We start from the raw sequence: 7068 nt of genomic DNA on the forward strand, positions 1-7068 counted from the left end.
TAATATGAATATCAATACATGGGGCTGAAATATAATATGAATATGGATATATATGATGACGTAGAAATAAATCCATTAGAGATATATCTATAGGGTTATATATATATATAACAATAATTTGTGAATAGCTTTATAGGGAAAACAAATGATTACACTAGTTTTTTGTGTGTTTTTAACCTCAATGTGGCTCTTATTGCAAATTCGTTTTTTTAATGCATGTATGCGTGGCAAAATAATTACTTCACAAAGACAGAACGTTACTTACCGTCGCTGACAACTCGTTTTATCCTCTCTTACTTTATGGTGAATTTACTTCCATCATAGGCGAATTATTTCGCGTCAACATCCTTCAAATTGACCAGCCATACGTGCGCTCCGCTGCACGCAGACAACTTTACGGAACTATGGTGGGCCTATTCAAAAACTGACCGGGAGCGAAAACAAAGTACGAAACGAAATGGGAGTGATGTCTGTCCATGTTTAGGCTACCCCGAGAGCTCTTGTCTTGTTCCAAACACAACCCACTGGGCACACACTGGTTGAATCGACGTTGTTTCACGTGGAATATACTTTGAATTGACGTCTGTGCCCAGTGGGAACTGCTCGTCTCCCCGCAACACAGGTCCGTCCCTACAGAGTAGGTACAGCGCGTTCACTTTCGGGAACTAATCTGGAGTGTTTTTTCTCCTATCCGTATTAATTCCACATCATCTACATTGGTCCAGCAGGTGGTTGGGGACAGGCGGCAACTGGAAGCGCATTGTCAGATTTGAGAATAAAAGCGATTATCTAACGGTTCTGTCCTCCGAAAAACCTCTCTCTCCCTCTCGTGTCTCTCTCTCCCTTTCTTGCTATGACTCTTTATCTCTCTCCCTCTCTCTCTCCCTCTCGTGTCTCTCTCTCCCTTTCTTGCTATGACTCTTTATCTCTCTCCCCCTCTCTCTCTCTCTCTGTGTGTGTGTGAACTATTTTTTCCCCTTTAGTGTACTGCATGACCGCTTGTTTACAATTGGACACGTACTGTAAAGCCTTTTATCTAACGTTTTTAAAGGCTGCAGAATTAGAATTCCAAACACAGAGAGGATTAGTGCAGGACAGAGAAAGATGAGGTCCCCAGCCTCCATTTCATTTATGTCAGCAGACTTCTGCCTTGAACAGATGAACTTCACACACATGCACAAACACATGCATAGCCACAGCTGTAAAGGGGCTGCATAATTTTGCACGCCCAATTTTTCAGTTTTTGATTTGTTAAAAAAGTTTGAAATATCCAATAAATGTCGTTCCTCTTCATGATTGTGTCCCACTTGTTGTTGATTCTTCACAAAAAAATACAGTTTTATATCTTTATGTTTGAAGCCTGAAATGTGGCAAAAGTTCGCAAAGTTCAAGGGGGCCGAATACTTTCGCAAGGCACTGTACAGACACATACACACATACACACACACACACACACACACACACACACACACACACACACACACACACACACACACACACACACACACACACACACACACACACACACACACACACACATACACACATACACACACACACATACACACACACACACACACACACACATACATACACATACACACACACACACACACACCTTATCTCTCCCGCCTGTTGCATAATGCCACTGTATACCAGTGATGCAGACAGGAGATGGGTATTGCATTGTAGTAACAGAACAGATAAGGAATGTCAAGGTCCGCTATGCACACGCTTTGGAATAGCAGGACGGTTGGCTAGTACTGTGGATAACCTCACAGACAAATACAGCTACTCTGTGACAAACACTCTATTTTATTTAAAAAAATAAATAAAAATGTAACCTAGTTAACTAGGCAAGTCAGTTAAGAACACATTCTTATTTACAATGGCGGCCTAGGAACAGTGGGTTAAGTCTAGGTCAGTAGTGTGGATCATGGCGTGGCGGAGGGATGGTGGAGTGGCGTCCATCTGATGAGATGTTAAATGCAGATCCTAATTCTCTGTTGTTACTATCCCAGACAGGCCGTAACACTCAATACTGCAGGACAGGGACAGTGACAGGCCGTGACACTCAACACCCCAGGACAGGGGACAGTGACAGGCCGTGACACTCAACACCCCAGGACAGGGGACAGTGACAGGCCAAGACACTCAACTCCCCAGGACAGGGGACAGTGACAGGCCAAGACACTCAACACCCCAGGACAGGGGACAGTGACAGGCCGTGACATTCAACACCCCAGGAAAGGGGACAGTGACAGGCCAAGACACTCAACACCCCAGGACATGGGACAGTGACAGGCCAAGACACTCAACACCCCAGGACATGGGACAGTGACAGGCCAAGACACTCAACACCCCAGGACATGGGACAGTGACAGGCCGTGACACTCAACACCCCAGGACATGGGACAGTGACAGGCCAAGACACTCAACACCCCAGGACATGGGACAGTGACAGGCCAAGACACTCAACACCCCAGGACATGGGACAGTGACAGGCCAAGACACTCAACACCCCAGGACATGGGACAGTGACAGGCCAAGACACTCAACACCCCAGGACATGGGACAGTGACAGGCCAAGACACTCAACACCCCAGGACATGGGACAGTGACAGGCCAAGACACTCAACAACCCAGGACAGGGGACAGTGACAGGGACTATAGAAACACAGAGGGTAGATAGACATTAAACCGAGGTCCTGACTCTCTGTTCAGCTGCCAGGACCATGATGACACTCCTCAGTAGCTGCTGGCTGGTAATCCTAGTTGTTCTGGCTCAATTCCCAGCCTCACTCTTCACGTCTGTCTGTCACCACCATAAACCATCACACCTATTGTAGTGTCACAACCACCTTATCACCAAGACTCCATTTTCACACCATCACTCCTTCCACTGCCAACAGCTCTCCATTATGCTATCCAGGGGTGAGAGCAAGACGGTATGGTCCGGCACATCGTCCCTTGTAAAATAAATAGTGGGAGTAAGACAATGAAGACAACATGTCCAATAAACTATAGACTACTACACAACTATTTAACATGACTGCGTGTCAGCCACCTGAAACATGTGTGAATTGACTGGAAACCGGGTGGTAAATGCTCCAAAAATTGCATTGTGGTTTGAGGAGAACACATTTTGTCAAGGCAGAGATGAGTGGCCCGAGACTGAGGCGCACGTGGACAACAGTGGATGTATGAATTCAGGCTACAAGTGAAGGTTTAATGACAATCCCAGTAATTACACTGTGCCTAGGTGTTGTAGAACACCTGTCTCTTACCATTCATCACATTGCGACGCCACAGTGCACTGCTGGGGTTTGGATGCTGAAATGATTTTGTGAGTGAACGAATGTGCACTCTAAAAAGAAAAGATTCCTGAAGCATCCTTTAGGATTTCTTCAAATTGAAAGTGTGGGGGAACCCCTATAAGGGTTCTTCTTTATTAAAAGGGTTCTTCAAACAATCCCTTTTAATGGATCCTCTAAGAACTTTTTGAAGAACCTTTTGGAGAACCCTTTGGGGTTCATTTTTTAACTACTCCCCCTATTATTAATAACAATAATATGCATAACAATAACAACAATAACAACAATAACAACAATATTTCAGTTCTCAGTGTTTATTAGGATTTTAGTGGCAAAGTAGAATTAAGAAATCCAAATATGAGTTGAACTCCCAGCAGAGTCCCAAGTCCAATGGGTACATCATCTGGCAGTGTTGATGTTAATGTGTTGATGTTCTCTGTATCCTACAGAGTGATATTTCAGTGCATAGTGATCGAACCGGTTTCCTGTTATATTCATCAGAGGTGTAGAGAGGGTGAAGTCTGTAAATCCCCTAAATGTTTTAATTATACAGATGATTAACAAAACATGCACACGACCATATTCATACCTTAGTTTTTGTAGTAAATGTGAATGAAAAAACCTGTTTTGATAACGGTTTTAATTCACATACCTTGTCCATAATATAGAGGTCTATGGGATTTTCATTGTAGAGGTAAGGGAGGATGGTAAAGGCTAAGGGAGGATGGTAAAGGTTAAGGGAGGATGGTAAAGGTTAAGGGAGGATGGTAAAGGCTAAGGGAGGATGGTAAAGGCTAAGGGAGGATGGTAAAGGCTAAGGGAGGATGGTAAAGGCTAAGGGAGGATGGTTAAGGGAGGATGGTAAAGGCTAAGGGAGTATGGTTAAGGGAGGATGGTAAAGGTTAAGGGAGGATGGTAAAGGCTAAGGGAGGATGGTAAAGGCTAAGGGAGGATGGTAAAGGCTAAGGGAGGATGGTTAAGGGAGGATGGTAAAGGCTAAGGGAGTATGGTTAAGGGAGGATGGTAAAGGCTAAGGGAGTATGATAAAGGCTAAGGGTGGATGGTAAAGGCTAAGGGTGGATGGTAAAGACTAAGGGAGTATGATAAAGGCTAAGGGGGATGATAAAGGCTAAGGGAGGATGGTTAAGGGAGGATGGTAAAGGCTAAGGGAGGATGGTTAAGGCTAAGGGAGGATGGTAAAGGCTAAGGATGGATGGTAAAGACTAAGGGAGGATGGTAAAGGCTAAGGGAGGATGGTTAAGGGTGGATGGTAAAGGCTAAGGGAGGATGGTAAAGGCTAAGGAAGGATGGTAAAGGCTAAGGAAGGATGATAAATGTGATCTGCATAACATACCAATACCTACTGACATACCTTTGTATGTCTCCTCATCTTTATTGTCATGTGTGCTCCCTCTCCGGGCCTGTGGGTTACCAGGCTACTCGTTATGGCGCACACCTGTCACCACACCTGAGTTATGCAAAATAGGAAAAGTCCAAGTTGCTTTTCTTATGCCGCAGTCAACCCCCTGTGATGTAACTGCCTATGTCATTACCTTCTACTCATGAGACCAAGCCCATGCATACACAGCTATACAAACAAGAGTTTCGGTGTTATCTAAAGGCTCGGCAGTAAATGTCCACTCCCCTAGTTGATTTATAGTGGTATGTCTGACTTGTCTCTTATCTCTTTCACTTCCTTGCAGAGTTCTGAGTCTCTGCATCTCTTTTATATTTGAGGCTCTTCTCACAGACACCTTGAACTCACACATCTTCTCAGACCGTTTTTTTTTTTTTTTTAATAGGAAGCAGAGACTAGAAAAGTACAGTGGAACAATATTAAGCCTTATAATGCATATTTTTGGTTTGTTCATCTGTAGTCTAGGACCCTATAAATGTAGTGGGGGAGGGGTTTTATAACCCCTCCCCTTCTATTAATACAACATAAGAATGATCCATTATTATAACACATAAAACATTTGGCGAAGCTCCTATCATGACCCCAATTTGACCCCATCCATATCCGTTGAATTGTGTCCATTTTCTGTTTTAGAAAGATTTGCACAAACAAACATGAAAAGATGTGATGGTATCATCATAAAACAATATGAATTTAGATCATACAAGGGACAAACTTTAAACTGAGGAGATCTTTAAATGTTTCAGTTGAGTTCCTGTCCTTTCACATTCAAATACAAATGTTTCAGTTGGGCAATTAGGTTCCTGCATGAACCCCCAACAACTAAGGAGGTTCCTCGATGAACCCCACCTCCTATAGGGTTCTTGGAAGAACCTTTTGGGGGCCATTTTCAGTGCCAAGAACTCTAAGTTCTTCAAATAACTTTTAGGATCTTTTCAAAGAACCCTTGTTAAAAACCCTTCATTTGTTAGAGTGTATCATATTGGCACCAGCGGAGAGTTGGCAGAGAACACGGGCCATATCTCCAGTTGAGTGTCATATTCACTGTCTTTATCATTCGGGTCACTGCCACATTCGTTTGTTTTTGGACAATCATTTCCTTTCCAGGTTAGATGGACGTCATATTGTATTTCAGGCTCTCCTTTTCGTAGGCCGATTATATGGATCAGACAACGTCGTGTTTATTGATCTGTTTGTCAGCAGAGTAGGCTACCCTGCATTTGTTGTGGTATAATTTTTTTTTTTATGCGTGCACGCACTTGGGCGTCCCGTACCAGTAAAACGTTACATCTTTTTTCCCCTCTGATGCTATCTGATGTGAGGGCAATGTTCTGGCATTCCACAACTACATGGTTTCATCAGCCGGGTTACTGACATGGTTTCATCAGCCGGGTTACTGACATGGTTTCATCAGCCAGGTTACTGACATGGTTTCAATCAGTCAGGTTACTGACATGGTTTCAATCAGCCAGGTTACTGACATGGTTTCAATCAGCCAGGTTACTGACATGGTTTCATCAGCCAGGTTACTGACATGTTTTCAATCAGCCAGGTTACTGACATGGTTTCAATCAGCCAGGTTACTGACATGGTTTAATCAGTCAGGTTACTGACATGGTTTCATCAGCCAGGTTACTGACATGTTTTCAATCAGTCAGGTTACTGACATGGTTTCATCAGTCAGGTTACTGACATGGTTTCATCAGTCAGGTTACTGACATGGTTTCAATCAGCCAGGTTACTGACATGGTTTCAATCAGCCAGGTTACTGACATGGTTTCAATCAGCCAGGTTACTGACATATGAACCAAAGTTCTTTGAGATCTTTGTGAAAAGCTGAAAACAGTAGATTAGTGTGATCGTGGTGTGTAGGCAAGAGAAGAGAACACACACAGAGAGAGAGAGAGAAATACACACACACAGACACACATAGAGAGAGAGATCAGAACAGACAGACAGACAGACAGACAGACAGACAGACAGACAGACAGACAGACAGACAGACAGACAGACAGACAGGGAGGGAGGGAGGGAGGGAGGGAGGGAGGGAGGGAGGGAGGGAGGGAGGGAGGGAGGGAGGGAGGGAGGGAGGGAGGGAGGGAGGGAGGGAGGGAGGGAGGGAGGGAGGGAGGGAGGGGTGTGATGATAGTGATTATTAATGAGTTGGCCTGTGATCCCTGGATGATGAATATCAAGGATTACTGTTAATCCAGCCACAGGAGAGGACATCTGACACACACACACACACACACACACACACACACACACACACACACACACACACACACACACATCCAGCAAAGAGAAAGCAGAGAATGTGAGACTCACTGCAGAATG

The 7068-nt window shown here is 44.2% G+C and overlaps 1 protein-coding gene across 1 annotated transcript in view; it reads right to left on the reverse strand.

Annotated features, from left to right (window-relative positions):
* LOC116359548 (potassium voltage-gated channel subfamily G member 4-like) overlaps positions 1 to 795 on the reverse strand; it is a 15260-nt gene extending 14465 nt beyond the window's left edge. The window contains exon 1 of the mRNA XM_031812316.1: positions 266 to 795. The gene's annotated coding sequence lies outside the window, so the exon portion shown is untranslated. The remainder of the gene's footprint in view (positions 1 to 265) is intronic.
* Between the last annotated feature and the right edge of the window lie 6273 nt (positions 796 to 7068).

This window comes from Oncorhynchus kisutch, unplaced genomic scaffold, assembly GCF_002021735.2.
Source record: "Oncorhynchus kisutch isolate 150728-3 unplaced genomic scaffold, Okis_V2 Okis03b-Okis08b_hom, whole genome shotgun sequence".
Taxonomy (NCBI): domain Eukaryota; kingdom Metazoa; phylum Chordata; class Actinopteri; order Salmoniformes; family Salmonidae; genus Oncorhynchus; species Oncorhynchus kisutch.